This window comes from Gallus gallus, chromosome 3 (assembly GCF_016699485.2).
Source record: "Gallus gallus isolate bGalGal1 chromosome 3, bGalGal1.mat.broiler.GRCg7b, whole genome shotgun sequence".
Taxonomy (NCBI): Eukaryota; Metazoa; Chordata; class Aves; order Galliformes; family Phasianidae; genus Gallus; species Gallus gallus.
The window spans coordinates 30,185,496-30,210,168 of record NC_052534.1 but is presented as its reverse complement, the minus strand read 5'-3'; the positions used below and the strand labels follow the sequence as shown (position 1 = coordinate 30,210,168).

At 44.1% G+C, this 24,673-nt stretch overlaps 1 long non-coding RNA gene across 1 annotated transcript; it reads right to left on the bottom strand.

Moving 5' to 3' along the window:
- Positions 1 to 519: 519 nt before the first annotated feature.
- LOC121110316 lies at positions 520 to 14,710 on the bottom strand. The gene is made up of 4 exons (XR_005858680.1): positions 14,501 to 14,710; positions 5,080 to 14,413; positions 4,839 to 4,970; positions 520 to 3,479 (listed from the first exon to the last, which is right to left on the bottom strand). It is a non-coding gene; the product is annotated as an uncharacterized LOC121110316 (long non-coding RNA).
- Between the last annotated feature and the right edge of the window lie 9,963 nt (positions 14,711 to 24,673).

Below are 24,673 nucleotides of genomic sequence, written 5' to 3'. Positions count from 1 at the left end.
AGACACTCTTAAACCCCATCAAGTTGTCTCTTAGCTGTCTCTTTGATCAGCCAAATAGATAGAGTTCCTTAAGTCTCTCTGTAGGGTGCAGTTTTCTAACCAAGAACCATTTTCATGCAATCTAGGATCTGAGCTAAACAAAGCCTCTTGAGGGAAGAACTTTGGTCAGATCAAGTCTTGAGAAAAGGCTTAGGAGATGGACTTTGTTATCTAATTACATTTGGTGTTAATAAAAACCTGATTATACAGCTATAAATTCTGCAGTTTTTATTGTTTTGCTGTGACAAAGACCTGAGTCATCCATTGCACTTCTCTGTGAATATCTTCCCTTTGAAATGATTGTAACAAGCATGATTATATTACATCAATATAAATCAACAGTGATGCCCTGTCCTGGTTAAAATATATTGACGCTTTATTCGCAACATCATGAGTTTCTTTTTAGGCATTTTCAAAAGTATAAATCTCCCTTTCAGAGATCTCAGTAGCAAAATTAGCATTTGCTTTTTGTCCCTGTGCTCACAATTTTTTCATGGTTGTCAGTCCAAGTATTTGGCCTTCAGAGCTGTCTGACGGGAAGCATAAATCAGGTGTATAAAATGCAGTATATGAAAATGCAGGCTCAGTTTTCTGCAAGAAAAGTTTCCTTTTCACAGGTGTAAAAGTGGAAGTGAATCTCTGTTTAAAAGGTTGAACACGACTTTATCACTTCAGAAAAGTGCAGCACTGCATTGCTGCAGTGAGAAAATTCTTACTGGCTAACTAAAGGCTAGTAAATTGTAACGTGTTACTGAATCTCCCATGGAAGAAATCATGATCTCATAATGGAAAAGTTCACTGGGGTATATTATTACTGGAACATGTCCTCTAAGAATAAGGGCAGAAGCTCGTAATGGATACGGTGCCAGCACAATGGCACATGAGCGTACTCTGCAATCCGCATGTCTCTGTGCAGCTTCTCCTCCCACAGAAAGGTCAATGACAGAGAGGCAAGAGGATAGACACTGATTTATGTGCCCACCACCCTGCTAAGAAATGCTTTTAACTAGGTTGGGCCTGAGCTGCAAACAGCCCTGCTTATTTCTGCTAAACATTATTAAGGTCATAAAATGTCTCAAGATTCATGCAAACTTCATGCCAACTTGGCTGCAGCCCAATGCGTCTGCTGTAAGAGCCCCCTGAGAACAGTTGGAGAAATGATGACGGCAGGTGGCATGCTGAGCTGGAGCCTGGAAGGGCTTTCTTTGAGAGGTTTTGTGCCTGGTTTTGGCATTCCATCTTTCAATGGGGTGAAAGCATTTCAAGAAGTAAACCCTGCAAAAAAAGTCTCTTGGCCTCTTAAGCCCCTCCATGACTTCAAGTGGCATCTCCGAGTCAGTGGCTGGGGCCTCCCAGGTGTTGTCTGAGATCATCTGGAAGTGTAAGAGTGCTGCTTTGGAGAGCAGTGCAGATTGTGGTATTGCTTCAGAGATTGGGCATGGCATACCTTTTGGTGCTGCTAGCTTACAAGTTCCAGCATCCCAGGTTGGCCCAGCAATCCTCCAAAACGACTTATTGTGCAGGTGCTCTTCCAAGGGCAGTGGCCTTTCGCTCTCAGGAAAGTTGCAACTTGTTCCCTCCTATCAGCAGAGTGCAGAGTCCCCATTGAAGTAGAAGTGAGGCTCAGCACTCATCCCCCATTCCCATAAACAGGGCATGGCTACAGGGACAAGGCAGCCCCGAGGCTGGGACTGGACCAGGCAGTGGCAAAGGGACAGAGATGCCTCTTCTGGCATGTAGGGTAGCTGCGGTGCACCATGGGTCTGGTCACTTTCATTTGTCCTACTTCTCTGCAAAGAGATTGTAGGATCTCTTCTGTTGATATCCCCACTCATGGGGAATTCACCAGTGGGCCGAGACTCAGGTATATGAATGCTTCTGCTTTGCAAAAGATGAGATGTATAGTGAAGTTTCAGGCCCCCGGTGTTTTGATTGGCTCTTCTGTCTGCCCTTAAGGGATAAACTCTTTAAATTGCATGGCATCAACCAAACAGCAACAACAAAAAAAAAAACGTGTTGCAACCAAACAGTGTCCTCTACAACAAATAAACTTGTTGCAGCAACTCATTTCTTATTAACTCCACTTCCCTAGCAAATTTGTCTCTCCTCCAGAAAGCTATATTAAGAAGACCAGTTTGGTGTGCACACAAATCATGGCTTTGTTTAGTAGATCTGTTCTCTAATCAGGTCAGGTAAGGGCCCAGAGACCAGTTATGGGGGCCATATAAATACCTCCATAGATAGAGGCATAGGAGATAAAATGCAAAGATATTTATTATTTTATGAGGCTCGTTCCTTCTTCCAGAATCTAAGGAAAAGGTTTTCATTGAATGTTAGTAAACTGTCTTTGATGTAGTGAAAAATTTATTATTTTTGAAAGGTTTGATCTTTCATAAAACAATTCCAGGCTGAAGAATTTTTGGTGGTGCTGGTGACCTCTAATGACATTACCAAGTCACAAGTGACCATACATGGCTGTGATACAGCAGGGGCTGTGCATGACTTACAGAGTCTCCAGAAGTATTATGTGTCCAGCACCCAGTCAAGGCCCTGTGCAAATGCCATGAGCGCTTTGTACACAAGTGCTTTCTGCCATTTCACTTTTTGGTGGGTGACTGGTCTTGTAGGTACAGGGCATGCTTTCTGAGCTCAGTGGCCGTGGAAGAGATCACTGCCCATTTCAGAAGGCATACATAACCCTGCACCCAACCTTTTGGGCCGCTGAGATGGACAATGCTAATGCACAGAGCAGGTGAGAACTGCATTTGCCAGGACTGCCCCAGGAGCAGGCAGCCACCCAAGGTTACACAAACTCGGTGATGTCCTCAGAGCTGTAGGTGAGGGGTAACTCCAGCTGCTTATTTTAGGTGGCTGATGGATGGGTGCTTTCACAAAGGCGGATGAGCAGATGTAGCTGCTTGCACATCAGTTTATGAATGGTAGAACCAAAGTGGTAGAATCTAAGGGTCTTGCTGAAAGAACTCGTGAGGGGATGTGGTTGCAGGGGAGTTGGCTGAGGGAAATCTTTGGTTCAGATGGGCAGTCATGTTCCCTCTGAGTACTTCTGCAGTGAGTGACAAGGAGGTGGCAAAACATGCAAACTCACCATTGCTTGCTGATAAAAATGCACAGAGAAAGCTTGCCCTTTCCTCTTAGAGTTTTAATCAAGGTTTACGAAAAGCTCTTAGAGTGGATAGTATGGTATCTTAGTGTGAGATGCTCTGATTATAATGTCTTGCTCCGGACTCTTTTGCCAGTTCGGAGTCATTAATAACAAACTAGTGCTTGGGACTGCTGCAGGAATAGAAACAGCGATGTTTCTGAGGTTCTCAACTCTCGGTGTGTCTCAACTCTTGGCACGTGAGAGGGCCAGCAACTGGGGATGAGACATGAGGTGTTGGAAGTTTATTTCAGTCCTGGTCTTCACCCTCCTGCCTATCCTTGGATTAAAGAAAACGCTGATTTATTTCACTGTGTTTGTTTCAGTTGCTGATTGCTGTTAATGACTGCAAAGCCCCACCCTTTCTATTAACGGGTCAGTGCCCAAAACATACCCACTGTTCGTCAGATCTACATAGTTTAAACAGGTGCTCTTTCTAACACATAAGAAATATGAGCTGACTCTTTAAAGTCAAGCTGTCCCACTCACAGCCTAGGAATAGGGCTCGCTTTTGCAAATACTCTCAATGACTGCGAATTTAAGTAATGCAAATCCTGACAACTAGTATTTGGGAAGCTGTGGTCCCTGTCTGACTCTGAAACAGCTGCTTTATGATGAATGATCCAGTAAATTCCCAGCTCATAGAGCTACCTGAATTTCAAGCAGTTAGCAGGCAGGGAAATAAATGACTGCACTGCCACTGCATAGTGCAGTAGGCGAAAGGATTTTCTTTTATTGCAACCCTTTACCCTAGGGCTATATTTATAGTGGGAAAGAGGAATACATCACCCAGTTACACTGCCTAGTGCAGGATGAACCTTCTGGGACTATGGCAGGTGAGCCTGTCTCACACACGTCCTCTGAAGGTTGTGGTTGAAATGCGTTCAGTGGTAAGCAGCTGACCTTTGTGTTCAGTCACCAACAAGAGAAGGAGGGAGGAGTGGCACTGGAGGGACCGGAGGAGGACTCTGGAGGTCCACCTTCTTTGGAAAGTGGAAGGCTCTCTTGGAAACAGCCAAGGTCCCTGGCTTGCAGAGACACTGCATAGGCCAATAGGAAGAGTCCCACTGAATGGCTTTGGGAGCAGACAGCACAGAGTGTGGTGATTTTCTTATCTAGATGCCACCAAAATTGTGTCTAAAGGGGCATCCATGTGGCACATGCAGAAGTCCTTTAGATGACTTATGCTGTCCTAACAAAAGTAGCACTAAACTTCCCCAAGGAAGGAAGACCAGCACTTGGCTGCGCCCAAGAAGAGCTGTCTGCCCAGGCCCTTGGACAACCCACCAAGAGGAACCAGACGTTTTGTGGGGTACACCCAGTACCAATGGGACTCTTCCCATTGTCTTATGCCTGTGCAAGGGGACCTGGACAAGAAGTCTCAGGCAAGAAGGAGCTGAGGCAGGACAACTCCAGCAGAGCCTTTGCTAATGTTTGCCTCACCTATGGGGTAGATGGGCAAGGAAGCCAGGCTGGCTTCTGAGCAAAGACAGGAAGCAGCATGACAAAGCGTTGCACAGTGGCTGTGTGTGCTGCTTTGGGGATTATCGAGGGAGCAGGTCATTTTCCAGAATTCATATTCAGTGTGCTTAGCTTAATCCAGTATTTGCTCCGTTCTCTCTTAAGCGCCACATCCTACCAGATACGATGGCTTTTCAAAGCTCTTTCAGGGGTGAGTTCTTTGTTTGCTTTCTTTTGTGTTTTCTTCTTTTTCCAAAATAGTGCTGAGGAAATGTGAGGCAGCCCAGCCCTGCGTACGTGCTGCCACATTCTGGAAGATGGAAAACAAAAGCTAAAAGAGGATGGTTAACCTTTTCTAATTGTCGCAGCACAGGACTAGTTGCCAGGAGGAACTTGAGCGCTAATCCTACTTTACTCACCATGTGACCTTTGGGTAAGTTACCTAATTACCTTGTCCTTCAGTCAGCAGAGCCTGTAAAGAGCAGGTGTTCCAGTGGAAGCCAGGACTGCTGAGCCAACCTGTGTCTTTAGGAAATAACCAGAGAATAAAGCTCGTCACACTTTTTAAAAGGTGGAATTGATGCACAGAGGTAAAATGTTCTGCACAAAGTTTAATCCTGCCCTCTAATCTTCTGATGGGGCACAGGACTGAGCCCAGACTATACGATTGCATGAAATATGTAGGTCACTCCAGAAGTAGTGCCTCCTATTCATTTTCATGGAAACCACAACAGATACAAAGAGCACAATAACAGTATTTGATAGAGCAAATTCTTAACTACAAAACAGTACTTTTCAACACAGTCACCACCATTAGCTCTGTGTTTTCACCAGCAATGAACAAGAGCCTGCATGACATGCTCATAAAAATCTGCACCAGCAGAAGTGACCCACTGTTTCCCAGCTGCTACGATGGCATTGTTGCTAGGAAAACGTTGCCCACACTGTCCAGCTTTCACCGTGCTCACGTCCACTGTTTGGTCTCCGTAAACATTCAGCAGTCATTGGTGAACGTCAGTGGGTGCCATTTTTTTCCACATGGAGGAATTCAGTGACACACCTTTGCTTCTTACGTACTTCCACGTCAGATGCCATTGTGTCAGACTGTTCCTCTGCTGCCATCTGTCACACGGCAACAACATGTAATGGAATACTGGTGGGAAGGTTCAACCTCTGCTGCTGTACCACCAACGTCTGCCTCTAATGTTGTGGGCCAACCTATTAACACAGAAGGCATTACTTTTGGAGCTGCTCTCATATCATTCTGGAGGGCATGTGGTGTTTGTGGAGGAGAGGTCTAGTCAAATTATAACTGAATCAGCTCTGTTCTGCTGGAATTAATTTCCCCCAGCTGGGCTGCACGGATCCTCTGCTTCCCTGGCAGCCCCGTGCTGCTGCTGCCAGGAGCACCCGCCAGGTCCCACAGTGGCTGCCTCCCGGAGGAGGTGGGATTTCCCCTCTGTGCAGTTCCATTCAGAAGGAACTTTTGGGCTGAGATAAAAAACCTCAGCACAAAGAAGTGCTTACAAGCTTTTTCCCCTTCAGTCTCTTCTCCTTCCTGGGTATATTTTTTTAATTGACTCTTCTTAACAGTAGTTTCATCTCTTTTCTTCCTCAAATTATGTGCTATTAGGTACGTATACAGTTCTCCTTTTTTTCCAGATTCTTCACGCTGATGTAAAATGAAAAGATACAAACAGCCGTCCCCAGAGAGTATTCTCTCTCTTGTGAAAGATCTTTCACCTTGCATTGTAAAAGCACTTTACAGAACTATTTGTTCCCTTTTTGCATTTGATGTCGAAGAAAATGCCAGTGTCTCTCTGCTTTGGATTACAAACACATCGTTTATTATTATCTGGCACTCAGGAGGCAATCCTGCCTCTTGGAGTAGGACCTGCTTATTTTTCTGGTTTGATCTCTCTTTCATTTAAAGGAGGAAAATTCCAGGGAGATGCATTGCAAAGAGCCAAGCTGCACTCATCTCCTCTTCTCAGCAAGTCTGGTCCTCACAGTCATTTGCTACAATGGTCCAGGTATGGTATTCATTTAAACCTTCCCTTTTTATAATATACTATGAATTCAGAAGCTGAAATGCAGTCCTCTTTTGGATGAAGACATTTTGAAACCAGATTTCTAGAATGAGGTTTTGATCCCTTCTTATTCAAAAGCACCCATAACCATGAACGGTCTAATTGAAACAGGAGGCGCTTGCCACGGACTAAGGAACAATTCAATGGGATTAAAGCAATGCAGAATCTGGGCTGTTGTGATTAAATTTTGCAAATATTAACTGACAAATCTTGGCACAAATCCTAGCCAATATGTAATGGAGCAGTTCCCCAGAAGAGAGCTGAGCCTTGCCTGAGGTGTAGCAGCATAGCTGTTTTGACACGTCCTTCCATTGTCTTCTCTTGACAGAAGCGAAAGATTTTGGCTAATGAAGTGCTCTTTGAGGGGTATTAAGGTTAGTTTGGAAAGAGCAATTTCAAGGGAAAAAGTCTGCAATGTGACAAGAAAGCCAGACAGCAGAAGTCCTTCTGCCCTGAAAACTGACTCTAGGAGTAAAAACCTTTCCCACAACCCAATGAGCTTCTTAGGGCAATTCCACACCATACGATGAAGTGTGCTGCAAGGATCCCAGTGCTGGCCATAGAGCTGGCAGCAGGACCAGGAGCTCAAGAGCTGTGTCAGCATGGTCCAGTGAATAAGTCCATCCTCCTTGCTTAGAAGCCAATATGCCGTGATTTCCAAAGTGAGTTCACCTCCCTCCAGGCTTTGCACTGTGCTGAATGTACAGACAAGTCTTCCTGGGGCTTGCTTTGGACTTTTCGCAAGTGCAATATTACACATACCTGCATGTTCCTTCAGCTGAAGAATAAGCGTTGGGAAATGGAAAGGAAGAAGCCCCTGTTCTGTGACAACAGGACAATGCCATTTGTCATTTGTCCCTGAGTTTTCTACTAACAGACTATTGAGAGGATGTTGTTTGTCTTTTTTTTTTTTTTTTTGGCTTCAGCTGCCTTTTAGGTTCCAGGATGAATCCGAGTTGCTGATATTCATCTGTGAGTATACCACTTCTCAGGGAGACTGCCAGTTTGACCCAGAGCCAAGTTTCACAGAGGTGCTGCAGCTGGTGCAAGTAGGTCATTAATGGTGAGGGTCTCCCACTTCGAAATTACTCTTCTCTGTTTTTGACCTGAAATAACCTGTTGAATCAATCTGTGTCCACTTGTGAGCATCAGGCTCCAAGACAGTTGTTGACCAACTGGAGAGCGTCCAGCAGGAAGGCAGGAACAAGAGCGATCAGAGGGCTAGAAAACATGAGCTATGAGGAAAGACTGAAAGAGTTGGGTTTGTTTAGTCTAGGGGATTGAAGACGGTTAGACGTGATAACACCCTTCAAGTATGTGAAAGGCTACTGCAAAGAGGAAGGATAAACTGCTCTTCATGTCTGCTGGGGACAGGAAAGGAAGTAATGGGCTTAAAGTGCAACAAAGGAAATTCAGGTGAGATGTTAAGAGACATTTTCCAGTTGTGAGACTCATGAATTGCTGGGATGATTAGCTGTGTGAAAACACTGCCATGGGAAGGTCTGAGCAATGGCTGAGATAACTATCTGAAATCCAGCACCTTCAGCACAGCAGATCCTATCTGGAGGCTGGTGGAAGGGTAAGATGACCTTAAAAATTTCTTCCAGCTCAGTTTTTTGTATGATTTCTGTTATCAAAGCAGAAATTCACAAAGCTGGCTCTCAATTATCTGGAGGGTATTTTGCTCCTGGGCACTTCTCTGGTTTTATGAATTGTTGTTTCATGGGAGGAGGGTTCTGGGGAAGTTGTTCATCCTGAGATCATCTAGAAGAAAATCCCAAATTAAAAACACTTGAAGGGTGTTACAAATGCAACCAAACAAAAGTGAAGGGCAGGTTTCTCTGCTGCTGTAAAAATAAGGCTCCTTGCTGGGCCAGCTGCCCTCATCAGTGTCCTAAACCATCCATCCAGTGGTGGCCAATGTGGTGGTCTTTGCACCAAGTACAACCTGAGTCCAACAAAAATAAACAAATGGACACCTGAGCACTCAGGAGCAGCCAGGAATTGCTGGGATTCTTTATGTAACTCAATAAAAGGGAAAGAAACAAAACAATAGCAAATCCTGACGCACACAACAATCCCTCCTTCTCCAGTTTCACAGAGAAGCAAGTTCCAACGCTGTCAAGTCAAAGATTAAATAAAAAGAAAAAGCCAAGAGGCACACTGCCATGCATATATTAGATGTGTGTAGAACAACGGCATGCACACCTTCACAGAAACAAACACTGTGAGATGAGCAAGGGTTTAAGATCCAGCAAAGAAGCCGCCTTCTCAGCAAGTTCATTGAGCCTGTATTTTTAGGCCTTACTTTTCTTTAATCCCATCCATTTTTAACAATGGAACATTAAGCAACTGATGCTTTCCTAGAGGACAGCCCCACAATTGGTTATCATTGAACTGGAGCTCCCCAGGCTGTGGCCACCATGATGCTACTCCCCAGGGAGGCCAGAGTTTGGCTCAGCTGGTGTGAGCATCAGGCTGGTTTAGGCATTTCAGACATCCGTGCAGAAAGCAGCTCTCCTCTTTCCCCGAGCTGAGCTCCTTTCTGTTGCTCTTCTGCATCCTTTTTGTCCTCTTGTGTACTCTTCTGGAATTTAGCTTTGGGAAGCACGCACCAGCCAGGGGCCAATGAGCTCGTTCGACCTTCCACTTCATCTGTGACAGATTCATTTTTAAGTGGGAATAATGATAAATGCTGATGAGGTGCAAGATTTGACATTCATATGGGAGTGCAGAGCATGCAATTTCTGATTTCAATGAAATCCAGAAATGGGCGGATATTTTTTCTTTTATCTGCAAAGTTTTGAAGATCAGCAGTGCATTTGAAGCTTTTAGCTTTCAAAGGGCCTTCTTTTCCATTGATTTTCTGGTTGCATAGAACTTTAGCTCCATCATTTTTGTTTTGAAAAAAATCAGAATGAAAAAAATCTTAATTTCAAATTAAACATGGAGAGCTTTCTGTGCAAGCAGGATCCATACTTGGTGCTGTCAATACTTGGGATATGCATGGAACTCTTGGACTGATCTGCTGACATGCACCAAGGATAAGGTTCTCCCTCTGCCTAGACTAGCACTGGCATCAAGGCAGTGCTCAGAGAACACTGTCACATAGTTCAGCTGACCAAGTTCAGTGTTTAGTTTTCTTTTGGAATCTTGTTTCTGTGGATTAATATATATATATACTTTTGGACAAACAGTCATTTTAATATCTCGGGGTATTCCTTCCAGCAAGACATGGACACCTCCTTTGGTTGTGTTGTTTCATGAATGCAACTGATGTGAGCGTAGGTCAGCCCCGGGTAACGCTCTGTGTGTCTGGGATGTCCTTGGGAGCACGGATCACCTGGATCCCAGATGGCTGAGGCTGATGCATATGGAGCATTGCATAAATGCCTTATTGTTCCTCCTATCCTTTTCCAGTTGCTGCTTGGTGAAACAGTTACTGAGTTCAGTTTCACTCTCTGTGCTGTACATACAGGTCATACAGATGCTTTAAGATGCTGCCGAATTGTTCTTTGGAAAAGAAAAAAGAAAAAAGAAGGAAAAAGGAAAAGGATATTAAGTCTTTTCACAAACCTGCAATTGGAGTGTTTACTTTGGGTACTGAACACCCAACCCAAGTTACTGAAGCAAGTAATCTCCTGATGCCTGTTGCCACACGCACCTCCAACTGCTACTCACACAGCAGCCAGACAAGTGCAGCTCAAGGCTGTAGCTTCATTGTACTGCTTCAGATGCTGGCTGGAGGGATGTCTTTTTCTCTTGTTCAACAACATTTAGGTAACTTTAGAACAGGGACACCTACAGCTCCATCAGGTGCTCAGAGCCCTGTCCACCCTGACCCTGAGCGTCTCCAGGGATGGGGCATCAACCACATCTCTGGGTAACCTGTGCCAGTGCCTCACCACTCTTACTGTAAAAACATCTTCCTTATGTGCGATCAAAATCTCTTGGTCTGCAGAAGGTCTGGAGCGTGGCAATGCTGTGCTCAATTTCTCTGCTGCCACTCCTGCCAGCTCTTGCTCAAGCAGAACATCTCTAAAGGCCAAGGAGGAATTCCGCCTGTATGAACGTCACAAATCTGAAAACCTCTGCTGGCAGTACTGCTTTCCAGGAACACTGATGGGGAGTTGTAGGCTAAGCACACTGCAGGCAAGCTGTGGAGTTAGCGTGCACTAGGCCTGACACAAGGTGAAGCATTCTGGCTGCTCTCATATCCAATGTGGACCAGTCAAACTGGTATAGAGCCCTTGACTTTGAACAAGTGACAAGGCTGCAGTCTTTCAGGTGACTAAACCATTATGTGTCTACCATAAAGGCCAAAAGAAGTGAAGCCAGCTCAGGCTGTAACATCTAAAGCACCTGAAATTGAAGGAAATGTGATTAAACTGATCAAATGGGTCATACCTATGTGACCCGTGCTGCAAAGGTAGGCAGAAAAGCCCACCCCGCCAGCCTGAGCTGCAAACAGCAGCATCTGGCAAAAGACTCCTTATTGTAGGTATCAAGATGCTGGTAGCTGTGCCATTTCAAAGAAAAACAGTGGCATTCTTGCTTCATTGAAGCATGACAAAGCAAAAACGGTCAGTGTTTGGCCTGTGCCCAAGTGTCAGGATGCCTTATAACTGCCACACATACGAAGTCTGCATTTTCAAGAAACTTCTGAAGTAGAGGAAGAATGAGGAAAGCAGGGCTAAACCAGCAGGTATGTATTTTGCTTGTGCATATTGCCATGAGCAAGCTTGCAGGCAGTTGGGCAAGGAAGGTCGGGCTTGACCAGTTTCCCCCAGGCTGTGCCTCTGCAGTCCCAGGAGGTCCAGCCCTCCTTGGTGAGCTGGTGTGCACTGAGTGTGCATGTGCCATGAACCTAGGAGAAGTCCCTTCAGTATAAATAGGCATCCCAGGATATCTGAGGACTCCAACTGACTCAATGGCAACTATCTCAGGTATGTCAGCCCATGCAACTCTTGCATTTCCCAGCTGCAGCCTACATAGCTGGAGAGTTAATGGGCATGGAGAATCTGGCTCCCTTGATCCCAAGTGTCCAAGGAATGACCCAGCCATCTGCAGGAATCATTACCGTCCTCTGCAAGGGGGTACAAGGTCAAACCAATTGAACGTTGTCTAAAGAGGATCTTGGGGAGGGAATGTTTTCATTACAACAGTTCATCTTTCTTTTCACAGTTCATCAAAAGCAGGCCTTCTGCATACACACGCAAGACAAATAGGAAGGAGGGGTGATGACAGATACTGTAGGCCCATGGTGATTGGGATGACCCTCCACTCACACAGTTGATCAAAGGCAAGTAAAACAATCAGCCAGCCATCAGCAACAATGTAATATTAAGCTCCTAAAACACCCCATTTAATTAAGTCATTATGATCAAAATCTCTATACCAGATCTTTTAAGTTATACACGCATAGACCTTGCCTTAAGATAGCAGAAAAAACTTCCGGAGGGAAAGCTGCTGTTAACAACTATTAATGAAATCATATCTCCTCCTCCCATCCCCCAGATCAATTGTTCTTTGGAAGGATATACTTCTGCCTCATTTCCCCACATGGAGCTCAGAAAGCTGGGCACTTTTCTTCTGTCTAGTGCTTTGTCATTTATGATGTCAGCTTCTTTTTGGGATGATCCCTATGATGTCACAGAGCCTACCTTTGTGAACCTGCTGCTGGCCTAACAAGCCTGATCCAAAACACACTGAAGAAATTATCTGGCCCCTTGCACGTGCAGTCCCAGCACAGGAGGGATGGAGAAGAGCACTTTGCTTTCATTGAGAATATATCAATAGGAAAGCACTTGCACTGTTCAGCCTGGTTCCTGTAGTGTAGGGATTTCTGATCCAGGCAAGAACAAGATGGGATGTAAAATGCAGCTACTCTGGAGACAGATCTCAAGTTTTCACTAAACTCAAGAGCATCTTTGGAGGATGGTTGAGACTCCTTAAATGTCTGTGTTTGGATAAGATGCATCCTCCTCTGGAAGCTTCTCTCTCTGTTGACTGGAGGGATCTGTGAAGCAGACAGATCTGAGAAACTAGCTTAAACTAGCTAGATAAATGAGTAGAGATGAGTCCCATCGTTTAGGTTTGTAGTAATTACTATAAAGACTTCAGACAGTGTAATGATGACAAATGGATAGACTTTTAATTCCTAGATGAAAAATATATTGGTTTTGTTGATTTATTTTTCTCTGCTTTCATCGTTGGCTTAAGGCAATCTAATTCAGTACTACCTCTGCAAGTGGTGACTCAGCCCTCCATCATTCATTCCCACCTCATCACCTCTGCACCTTGGAGATTGTGCAGTTGAGCACTCAGATGAGGGAACTCTTCCCTTTTTTCCTGTTTTCTGCTGACTGGAGTGTTTAGCTGGATCAGCCTCGAGCACTTGGTCTCCCAGATGTGTGAGCCCTACAGCTAGCACAGGAGGGGGGAAGGGAACTCATGGGCAGGGGCAGAAAAGCAATGTTACATATCTTGGCAAAAAAATCTGACTTGGATTGGCTCATTCCGGTCATGAAAACACACCTAACTCACTTGTGATCTGGTAACACCGTAGTGAGAGATTCTACTTCTCATTACTGGTTTCCTGAGTCATCTGAGCAATGGTAATTTCCCTACCGCTCTTTTCATTATAGAAGGGCATGGCAATTAGGAAGAGTAAAACTTGCCATATGCTTTAAGCCAGCCATGAGTTCATCAAGCACCTGAAAGGAAATCTGTCAACGTACTGCTTGGCATGAAGCAGATGACTTCCGCACTTGTAGTAGCACAACAGCATTAGCCAGCACTAGGCAGGGAAGAAGGCTCAGGGGAAGGAGCAAGGGTCTTTACCCTGGATGTTTTGAGCCACAGGAGCAGTTCCTGGAGCAGGCTACAGCTAAAGGAGTGATGTCCCAGAGCTGGTGTAAAGAGGACTTCTGGACAGGCTAGGCTTGTAAGCCCATCTCTTCTAATTGTGTATCTTGGCAAATGGGTTGCATCCAGGACTTTGTAATTTGCTTACCCCAGAAGTAGAACCTTTTATTCTGTGTAAACAGTAGGTGAGCATTGACCCAAATATCATAACCCAAACAGTGACATCCTTAGAAAATCCAGATGCATTTTCCAAGTGTCAGAACCAAGGGAAAAAACAAAGAAAGAGAAGGGAAGGGCTTAACTAAACAATTTCATCTGATGATCCATGAAGAAATTCCCCATAAATGTCAGTGGGAGAGCTTTCTCTCAGGCAATTTGCTGTTTGCTGGGCATTTGTTGCCACAGAGTTCAGTCTGGCTTTAGTGACCACCCTGGCTGCGTTCCCTGTCTTTGCACTGACCAGCCTACTATCAGTCAAGAGCAAAGCAGTGTGGGGAAGAGGCGCTGAACTTCAGTAGAAAAGAACCCCCTAAACCTTATCATTAAGTCTTCCTCAGGGACTTGGATTTTGATCAGACTCCCCAAGGGTTGCGTAAATAACGCCAAAGCAACCCTGGACTGTGCATTCAAAAATAACACAATGAACGCAGACAGTGGAATGGAGAACACAAATGAGCTGGTGAAATCTTTCCTGTGAATTGCTGAGGAAACAGCTGTCCTAGAGGATCACGTAACAGTGAACTGGAGTCTTCTGCTCTTCAAGGAGCCATTCAAGATGGTATTTTTCCTTTACCACCTGTTGGAACAGTTCAAGATTCTTCTAAAATCCTAACTCACTACTTTCTAGCTTGGGGGCTAGAACATGCCTGGGGTAGGGAGTTACCTGAGCCGTGAGCTTTGCTCCGAGGAGGAGTTCATCGTTTTTGCAAAGTTGAACGTCATCAGAAGTCCCAGAAAACCACTCACCCCTAGGATGAGTGCATGAGGCCCAGATCTGGGAGGTGGCCAAGATGTCAGCTTAAGATGGTTCTCACTCATCACCACACTGTGCTTACGGTTGACTTCAAGCTTCCCAGTGACTGGAATAAATTAAAAAAAAAAAAAAAGTTTCAGCAACAAAACAAAGAAACAAAACAATAGACTTGTTTTGTTTCTAACTAAACCAAAACACTTCGTGACCATTTTTTTTTTCTTTATTTTGTCTGTTGAAGTAGTAACTTCCACAGTATTAAAGGCAGTGGATGACATACATCACCTGTGCTGGTAAACCATCCCACTTCTCCGATGTTGTTCCAAGGGTTCAGGGAGGACATCAAAGCCTCTGACCCCGTAGTTCTGCAGAAACTAACACTGATGTTCTCCAGAATGACTACTGAGTGCACTGCCTCAAGCTTGGTTTGGTTTTGTCTGAGGTTGCTTGGGCTGCCTCCCACTTTCTGAAAGATCCCACTTGGAGAAGACAGGTATCTGCAGATGCTTTTCAGCACAAAAAAAGATGACAGATTTGTCGAGGTTGTGGTAAAGGGAATGATGTCTCCTCTCTGTGGATGGGGCTAATGAGAATGCTGGCTGCTGGCAGCAAGGGACGCATCCAGCTACCTGCCCTTTTGTGATTGCTGAAGCACAGTTTCCAGAAGGGTCACTCAGTTTTATTAATACACTCTTCTGTTGTCTGCTCGTCTCATTTGTAGAAAAGATGAAAAGACCTAAACTCAGTGCTCAATCTTCAATAAAAACATTATTAACATCATTCACCTTCCACAGCTCTGCTCCAGCTGCTCCACACCATATCCTTTTTTAGATACTAATATGAATAATAATATCCGCAGTTAGACTTGCTACGATTGCAGCAGAAAAGGAAATTAACCCTGCTGCTTCAGAGCACAAACTGATTCAGACAGGACAGGTTTGCCAGCCCTGTGAGAGGGAGTTCATACAGCCTTTTCCTCAGCATTCAGCACCTCTGGCACCTCTTCCATCTGGGACCTTACTTCTTGGCCTCTTTCCTTGACCTTTCTTTTGTTTTTATTTTGCTGCAGACAGCTTTGGTAACCGCTCTGAGAGGCAGGCTGCTCACCCTGTTCCTTTACCTGTTCATCCTGTACATATCCTTTCCCCAACTGCAGCTGATTCCAGCTCTCCCTTGTTCATCTTGGTGTGTTTGTTTTTGTCAGGTCTCCCTTCATGCCATTTGCAGTGAAAATTTTTGACTCTCATGCCTCTTCTCTGTATTCCCTTTTCCTTTTCCTCAGCGTAACACTGAGGCTGTCTTGACACCCTGGCCCCACCAGCAAGGCCCCACCAGCAAGACCCCACAAGGCCTTCTTCCTGCCCACAGTCCTGTGCTGATATGTGGCCCATTACACTGATATCAGTTCCCTCGTTAGCAGTTCAGGGCTGCCTCCTTTCTGCCTACTGAGGTCAGGGTATGAAATGTGTTCCTGTTTGACTCAGAACACTGAGTAACAGAGGGATGAAAATTCCTGCAGCATGCCCATCTCTGCTTTTTCATTGCTGCATGGTAAGATGGGCAGGGAAGATGTTCCTTATCATCTCCTTCAGTTCATGCAACTCCCACTTTGTCTACAGGAAACTGGATAAAGATAAGTGCTATCATCAAGAGTTCTGGCCAAAACTCTTGTTTTTAAACATTCTCCCTATACCACTTCCTTTTATTTATATTTGAATTATAATTTCTCTCAAGCTGGAACCACTCTGTTGGATCTTGTTGGGTTAGTAGGGCCATCAGGCACTATGCAGGTATCATTAACACTCTCTTCATTGGCTTCTACCATAGGTCATCATAGAATCATTAAGGTTGGAAAAAACCATTAAGATCATTAAGTCCAACCAATGACCCATCACTACCATGCCCATTAAACTACGTCACCGTCCCTGGATGTGTTTAAGAGCCATTTGGATGTGGTGCTCGGAGATACGATTTAGCAGAGGGTTGTTTGAGTTAGGGTACTATGGTTAGGCTGCGGTTGGACTTGATGATCCTTGAAGTCCTTTCCAACCTGAGTAATTCTATGATTCTATGATTCTATGTCCCAGTGAGCCAGGGCTGGAAAGGGAGTGACAGAACAGCTTGTCACCCAGTCCTTTAAGCTGGGGCATTTACCTGTCCCTCCTTCCTGTTGCTGTAGAAAGTATAGTGTTATCTGCTCTGAGAGTTTCACTGAAGGAAGTTTACAGAACCTAATTCTAATGGTACATGTGCTATGTAGAAGGACTGAGCATAAGCATCCCCTCAGGACTTGCCATTCCCATTTAAAGGTAGGTGACACAATAACAAACACTAAACAAAGAAAATAGATGCACCCAGTGCATGTCAACACAGAAAACAGGCTTCAAGCCAAAGGACTCGGTGCCTCCCAACAGTTATCTCCTTAGAGAGAGCTTTCTCTCTAATCTTTCTCTTATAATAGTCAGCAAAGCAGAAGATAGACTCCTTCTGGCTCCTATCCCCCTTCTAACTGCCTGCTTCCATTCGGTGCTTTAATTATCCTCTCTTCCGTTGAGATGATTTATCCACAGATGAAAAAATCAACAGGTCCACATGGAAGCCTATTACAGATCATGGCTTACCATGCACATTGTGATAGGTCTGGAAGAGCGTGGCCATATGTCCTACAGGTGAGGAGTCTGTAATGGCCTGATTTGAAGCCCTGTAAGGTAAGTAGAATCCTTTCCATTGGCTTCAAGGGGCTTTGGATCACGCTGTAAATAGCCCAGTAAGATACTGTACATGGATGTGATGACTATTTATAGGACTTACGATAGATAAGATGTGTACTCACCATCTAAATCTAGCCACTGTGTCATCTGGGGAGAGACCAAATCAGAACTGATGCTTAGTGGAATGAGAGATAGCAGTGACAATGAGGGACCATTGACTGACATGTCACCTGCTTAGCTCCCCTGGAGCAGAAGTACCTGAGATTTTTCACCATTTACTGCAAGTGCCCTTCATAACAAACAGACAGCTTTGTTCTAAAGGAAAGGTATCAAATATAGCAAAGTGACAAACTCAGATTTATGAAGCTTTACTGCAGCAAGTGCCCCTAGATCCTACCATGGTAATACCAGACCTCTCAGAACCCTGCAGTCCTTTCCTTTGCCAGGATCATTGCAACTGCAGCCAACAAACCCAGAATCGTCTAAAGCCACTGCTTGGTTTTCTCCATGCAAGTTAATAAAGATGACCGTGGTACCCAGGATTACATGTGTAGCGCAGATATAATTGATATCATTGGTACCCAAGGTTACCAGAGCTGACAACATCAGAATAGAATTACCTGCATGGCACAGCCTGTTCATATTCACATCTATGAGAGTGCTCCTCATCTACATCCATAAACACATTTTTCCCTCTGAGCAGATCGTGGTGTGCAGACATTATCATGTGAATGAATTTTTTTCTGAGAAATATGTTTAAAATTCTGGTGCTCAAGGTGGTTATTGTTTCACGTTAAAGAGGGACTGTCAGCAGTGATGAGATACTTTACAAGCCTTCATGTCTGGGTGTGGGTGGGAGCAGGTAGTTCAGGCTGTTGTCATTAGATTTGTTTTGGTGGTGCCTAATGACAAACCAAGAGTAACTCCATTGTCTTCAGCACTGTATAAACACGAAGGCAGAAGTACACAATCCTCAACTCAAAGAGTTTACAGTTCAAACAAACAAGCCAAAAAAAAAAAAAAGCCTTGGATTGGTTGAAATGCTGAAGATTTTAGCACAAAAAGGTTGGAAGTGATACAGGTAGTCAGAAGTGCTCATGAATAGGTGGAGGCCAACAGTAAAATCCTTGATGGATCACAGATCTACAGTCCTGTTTCTCTCTTGCGGGGGAGGAGAGTGCAGGGGAAGGAAAAGTAGACAGAGAGGAAGGGGAGTAGGACTTCAAATAGCTGGCATTTGATCTATTCCCTCAAAAACGATGCTGGTAGAAGACATTCATATTGATCATGACCAGCACAGATTGTAAAAGTTATTTCTCTAGAGCCTTACTTAGACAGATCTCACAGAGTAAAAAGAAGAAAACTAAATCTTGTATGTTGGAGACTTATCATTGACCCCAAAATGCAGGAATGCTATGGATATTGTACTAGGCTTTGAAGAAATGCACGTGTAATTCCTCAGCCTCTGGCACAGAAATAAGCAACACCTGTGAGATGTAGATGAACATCTCCATTCTTTGAAATGTGGACTGGAATTTGTGGAGTGTAGGCAGTGCTTTAAAGGGTCTTCCACCCTACTCCTCTGCTTGGCAGGCAGGCAGTGCTGGCTGTTGTGTCTCAGGAAAGAAAAGAGGAGGCAAGTTCCAGGTATCAATCTACTTACCCCAGTGGTGCATGTCACTGGGGATCCACTTGCTTGCTGACTGCAGGCTCAGTTCTGCAAAGCACCTTCTTAATTTCTGGAGCCTGCTTACATCCACTGGTGTTCATGAAAATACTGGCGGGCGTGCCTCTATTTAAGGCTCAGTAGGACTCATATGCAAGGGATCTGCTGAAAAGAAACTTCTGGTGCCTGGACAGCACAGAGAGCCATGTTGGAGACCATAGAAAAGGTGGACTTACAAAGGTCAGCTGTCTCACACTGATGATTGTGCTGGCATACGTGCATTTGGGGTTTTTATGTCCCGAGGAATGCAGCAAGTCCCTGCTGCCTGCGTATGCACTGTCATGAAGTGGTAGGGCAGATTTGTTTGTTCATTTTATCCTTGATCCTTTGAGACTTTCTAGTCATTCCGTGCTTGTATTTTTTCTGTTGACTTAGTAAAATAAACTTCCTCTAATCGGAGAGTAAGTATGTCTCTTTTGTGCTGTAACCCCGAGGTCCTCTGCAAGGGATTCTGTATTGACTGCGAACGATCTCAGACATCATGACCTTGTAGTGACCACCCAATTACAGTTGTCTGAAGAGCCCTTGAACATTGAGAGCAGCCTTATGACTTGCAGCCTCAGATGGTCATTGTTTCTGCAAGTTTAGTTTGGCAGAGCTTGCACTGAAGTTTTTACTTAAAAGTTTTGCCGAGTTATGTTAGGGAGCCCAACAGCAAACTACACTGATTGCAAAGTCAAAGTTTTAAGGTTTGGGCTCCAAGCTTTGGTGTCTAGCTCCTAAAAATGTAATTGCATTTGGATTGCAACAACTGGAAATAAAAAATGTTTTTATTTCATATCATCCCCTGAAGTCTAAGATGTGTTTCCCATGAAAATATAGTTCTGCCCACCAAAATGTGCTGGTTTTGGTGGCCTACTTTGTTGCTGTTTTTTAATTTAAGTCCTGGAATTGTTTACTTACTATTTTTTATGCTTTTTTCTCTAGCTTTCCTCTTTTTCACAGTTAGAACTCATGCATCCAGACAGCCTCTGAATTCCTCTGCAGGGGTTGACCATGTAGCAGAACCAAGTGTGTCCCTCCTCACCTGTGAGACAAGGGATCCCTTCTCCTCCTGTCACCTGTGCTGATATGTGACTTTCGTTTCTTCCAGAGAGTAGAAATTGCTCATAGTTTCAAAAGCTTCTCTAATGAATAGCTCATGATCCATGCGTGGTCTCTATGAGGGGAGTATATCTTTGATGAGTTCCCACGTGTCTGTATTACCGGGAGACCAAAAGCATTAATCTATTTGGGTAGTTCATTAGAAAAAAAAAAAAAAAATACCACATGCCACCACTGCATCTGGTTTAGATATTGACTTAACACCAAGCTGGAAAATGACAGCATATGATTTGCGCCTCCCAAACACATAATATTGGTAATGCCTGTTTGTAGTTGGTTGCACAGTTTTTTATGACAAATTGGATGTTGGTCAATTAGAAACCATCAAGTAACTTGAGGATGTTTGAAATGCTGAGCCAGGGTGGATTTCCCATCAGTACCATTCCCTACAAGGTTGTAAGAATATCAGGTTATGGCAGCACAAGGCGGCTCCAGGACACTTCCAAAACCTAAAAACAAAAACAGGCCTAGCAAGTTCTGAAGTTCCCAGCCTCTGACTTGCACCTTTCTTGGCTGTAGATAATTTTTTCTGCTTTCTAGAAATTTTCCTCAGCGAGAAAACCATAAAGTACTGGTGATCACTTGTTTATTGCACATTAGCGCATTCAAAGTCTGGCTCACCCATGCCTGGAAATGCTCTTCAAAACACAGTGGTGTGCTGCAGTCATCGGTGTGTGCTCTCTGTGGAAGAAATTCAGCTCTCTGTAGTGAGATGCTACGGTGATGAGGTAGTTGTTAAATTCTGTTCTAATGCCAGGATGCATCCTGTAGTCTTTACTGTTACATTAGAAAGCAGATCAGAAGTGAGGTACCTTACCATTGACTTGGTACTGGGGCCAAATCAACATCAGTTCTGATTTCTCCATTTCACTCTGTATATTACCCCACTCCAGGTGCTCTGCCAGAGCATTAATCACCTACAGCAAAGAATTAACTACGTGTCAGACTTATAAAAGGAGTTACAAGAACCCATCGTATGACCTGTCTTTGTGAAAACAAAACAATGCACAAAAGGAAGTGTACAAATAATCAGAACTCCTTTGGGGAGGGTAGAGGTTAAGAACAAACTTCTACTGAAACAAGTAGTCACTAGGGTTACCTTAAAAGATTTTTGATGCTGGAGCTCACTGAGTTTATGATGAATGTGACATGGTGTGCCTATCTGTAATAGCAGGGAATTGGAACTGTCAATCAGGGAAAGACTTTCCAGCCCTTTTCCAATCATGAGCTGGCTGAGATGCTGCAGTTAAACTCAGCACTACAGCTATCAGCAGGGAGAGCTGTAAAAATCAAGCCAGGTGCAAGTTGCTTGGATGAATTCTATCAATGAAATAACAACAGCTCTCAGCGTAGAGTTCAGAAAGCAGGACGGAGAATTGCTTCACAATAAGAGAGAGGAAGCCAGCAGGCCAGTTTCTGGACACAGACCAGTACCTTGTGATGCATTATGCTCAGAAATCAATAGTTCCATGAAGCTCAATTCTTATGTGAAAGAAAAAGACCATTTTCAGTTCTAATGTCTGTCATCTCAGCAAGGCTTGGAATTCCTTTCCTAGAGCTGAAAGGATCTTACCTGAAAGAGCTGATTTTGTACAAGATCAAATAAAAGGCAAAAAGTCAGTCTCCAGTAACAGGTCAGTAAAATTTGCCACACTATTAAAACTATTTTATTTCTTTAGAAATCCTCTATTTCCATGTTATTTCCAGCCTGCTCATCACCAGCTCTTTACTACATGAATGACCCTCCTGCTTTTCAGACTCATCTGTGCCAAAGTTTGTATTCCTCTAATTAAATGCTGCATTATGCAGCTCTTAGCACTAAAGAAATTCGGTCCATCTGGTTATTTTTCTTCTCAGTGAGATGTATCCTTCAGGGTAGTAGCGTGTACATCATGAAGGCAGTATATGCCACCCATGATGAAAGCCATGTTCTGTATTTCCTCGTTTCTTTCCTGATAATAGCTGCACACACACACCTATGTTTTGTTACCCTCCCATCTTGAGCACTTCCCATATATTAGAAACATCAGAGCCAGGACTAAAGATGCTAGCTTGGAGTCTAGCCTGGGGGAAGCCTGTAGCCTTGTAAGGCAGTGGCAGAGGTGACAGGGAGCAGAGATGGATGAATGTCCCCTTTAATAGCCAGATGGGGATCTAGCTAATTCTGCAGAGCCACTTCCAGCAGACTGCAGGCAGCTAATAATTGAGATCTTCTATGGCAACAACAAGAAGAGTGGTCCCTGATAAGCCATGAATAAAACAGTCAGTGTTTGGGTGATGCAGCCTGGGTTTCCATCATGTGCATGGAAGCATAAGAGTGAGGCAAGATGATCTACAGGTAGCCTACACAGTGCGAATGAAATGCCAAGGAACAGGAATGGTCCTAGAGCAGATGACCAGATCTTCATTGCAGACCTTCCACTTAATAAGGCACCTCTGATGCGGACGGTCAACACTTAACAAACTGAGCAAAAGAATTCACGTGTGCCAGTGGGCTCAGAGAGCAATATCCTATCCTCGAGATCCTAGAGGAAAGAGAGGTTTTGCACACACAACCCATGGGTCCATGGCCTGCCCATCAGGCAGGCTTCTTCTCCCTCAGCTCAGTCAGAAATGAAGTCTTTTTGTTCTCTTTGTTTTGCCCTCTGCTAGCATTTCCTTTAGGTTCTTGTCAAAACAAGATCAGCCTCTTGAAGTGCAGCACACACTGTTTAGTTTTGCAATGTTTTGTTTGGCTGCTAGCAACTTGTTCATTATAAGAAACAATGCTTCCTTGGTCAGTGTTCTAGGAAACCCTCTCCTGCAACAGCACAAAGCCCACTTTGCCCACCAGGCACCCATGGAAAGAATACAACCAAACACAACATCCTTCTGACAAAAAAGCTTCAGAAACTCATTCGTGAGAAGCTGTGCAGGAAGTTCCTGGAAAACAAGATGCAGAAAAGGTCTGATTCATTATGAAAAAAGTAATTGTTCACATTCTCTGTTACCCAACCAATAGTTAATGATACTGAATGTTGGACTTTATGAAACCTAGATGATTCTGTGTTTGAAGGAAAGCTGCAGAACCCTTCCTAATTCACCCAAATGCCATAGTGGTAGAGATAACTTGCCCTGCCCCTTTATTGGCTGATTATCTTGTGTGATGAATGTGAGCATTGATAGCACCTGTAGTTTCATCCTGGCCAGCCTGGGCTTTGAAGACACAAGTATTACTACTGTTATGTATTGCAACTGCAGATGCTATTATTCATGCTTTATTAAGACACGGGCCATTCCCTGAGTTACAGCAAGGCTAAATTTAATCCCATGTCTATCACACTTTCAATCTACACTGTCTGCATTCTGCATGTTGCAGAATAACATTCTGTAACAAAGAACCCCCTACAACTACATTATGCAATGCCAGACAAAGTATAAGCTTTCACCCTTTCAAATCTATCTTCTTCAGATAGGGTGTTTTGGTCTTGCTTTATGGGAAAATGAAGCAGGAGTGCTGGCTGGCATCACCTGCATCACTGCGTATTCCTGCTTCTTCTCCTCATGCTCTTACCTAAGTTCAATTGTCCTAAAAGTATTTCCTAATTTTTTTCTTATCTCAAAGTTCTTTCCTTTCACACCCTCTGCATTTTAGTGACACCCTGAATGGACATATTCTACTACCACAACTCACTTCCCTTAGGAGATAGGTGATTTGTGGACCAGACACATCCAAGCTTGCCATAATGGAGGCCATTTGAGGTCTCTGCACTTACTCAGCTGCTTCCTTTTATCCCATCATAAGCTGCCAACTCGTCTTTCTGCCACCTACTGTAACTGGTTCTATCTTTGCTTGGGAAGCCTTTGAGGATGGAGCCTATATTTTACCAAGCACGTGTCCTGGCCTTTGCCTCATGGAGTACAACATGGGTCCCACAGCAGCGTCCACGTGGGTTCCTTTCAACAATATAACATAGGCAAAGGCAGTTTTATAACAGGCAGCACATCCTCTTTGCATAAGCAAAACCACTGGCAAATACAATGGCATTAGGAAGAAGCTTGTTGAATCAAGCTGCATTTTCCTTATTATCAATGATGCTGGCACCAACGTGAATAACATTTTCTTCAATAAATTCCAAGCACTTCCAATTGAGTGTCATCGTATTTTCCTGGTCAGTTTTTTTAATATCCAACAATTGCTCAGATTCAAAAGAGAGATTGAAATGGTTCCTTCCCAGATATATGGAACTAATTCTGCAAGTGTCTGTTCATGAATAGACCTGAACAATCATTATTTTTTCCAGAGAATAATGCAGTCTCTGGAAATATGGTTTTAGTTGCCCAGAAACTATTCACACATTAGTACCGCATTTCCTGAATGATGTTAGCTGTGAAAAAAGAAAAGGGCTTATTAGCTTCGCAGATCTGCAAGAGGAGTTAGTGCTGTTTGTATCATTACGTCCAGTCCCAAGAGCGTAGGAGACCCAGGTTAAATACTCGCTCAGCACAGGAGGATGCAGCCTTCCCACTGCCTGAAACACAGCTATATGCTGCAAGGCACAGAGG